This window comes from Propithecus coquereli, unplaced genomic scaffold (assembly GCF_000956105.1).
Source record: "Propithecus coquereli isolate 6110/MARCELLA unplaced genomic scaffold, Pcoq_1.0 Scaffold150, whole genome shotgun sequence".
Classification (NCBI taxonomy): domain Eukaryota; kingdom Metazoa; phylum Chordata; class Mammalia; order Primates; family Indriidae; genus Propithecus; species Propithecus coquereli.
Genome location: NW_012139414.1, coordinates 7674014 through 7675040, shown reverse-complemented (window position 1 = coordinate 7675040; position 1027 = coordinate 7674014).

Genomic DNA, 1027 nt, shown 5'->3' with positions numbered 1-1027 from the left:
TTGCTTAAAGTTGCTTTGGCTATATGGGGTCTTCTCTGGTTCCATACAAAGCATAGAATTAATTTTTCTAGATATGCGAAAACGATGTTGGTATTTTAATAGGGATTGCATTGAATCTGTAGATCACTTTAGACATTTTAACAATATTGATTCTGCCAATCCATGAGTATGATATATTTTTTCATGTGTTTACATCCTCTGCAATTTCTTTCCTGAGTGTTTTGTAGTTCTCCCTCTATAGGTCTGTCACCTCCTTTGTTGAATATATTCCTAAATATTTTATTTTCTTTGTTGCTATTGTGAAAGGTGTTGCATCATTGATTTGATTCTTAGCTTGACTGTTGTTGGCTATATGAAAGCTACTGATTTGTGTGCATTGATTTTGTAGTCTGAGATCTTGCTGAATTCATTTATCAATTCCAGGAGTCTCTTGATTGAGTATTTGGGGTTTTCTAGATACAAGATCATATCATCAGCAAAGAGCAATAGTTTGACTTCTTCTTATCCCATTTGGTTGCTTTTGATTGACTTCTCTTGTCTGATTGCTCTCACTAGAACTTCCAGCACTAAGTTGAATTGAAGTGGTGATAGTAGACAACCTTGTCTGCTTCCAGTTCTAAGCAGGAATGCTTTCAATTTTTCCCCATGTAATGCTGGCTATGGGTTTGTCATATATGGCTTTAATAATTTTGAGGTATATACCATCTATACCTATTTTGTTAAGTGTTCTTATCATAAAAGGGTGCTGAATTTTGTCAAATGCTTTTTCTGCATCTATTGAGAGGATCATATGGTCTTTGTTTTTGCTCTTACTTATATAGTGAATTACATTTATATATTTGTGTATGTTGAACCACCTTTGTATCTCTGGGATGAAGCCCACTTGGTCATGGTAAATTATTTTTTTGATGATCAGCTGAATTTGGTTTGTTAGAATTTTATTGAGAATTTTTGCATCTATATTTATAAGGGATATTGGTCTGTAGTTTTATTTTTTGTTGCATCCTTTCTTGGCTTTGGTATCAAG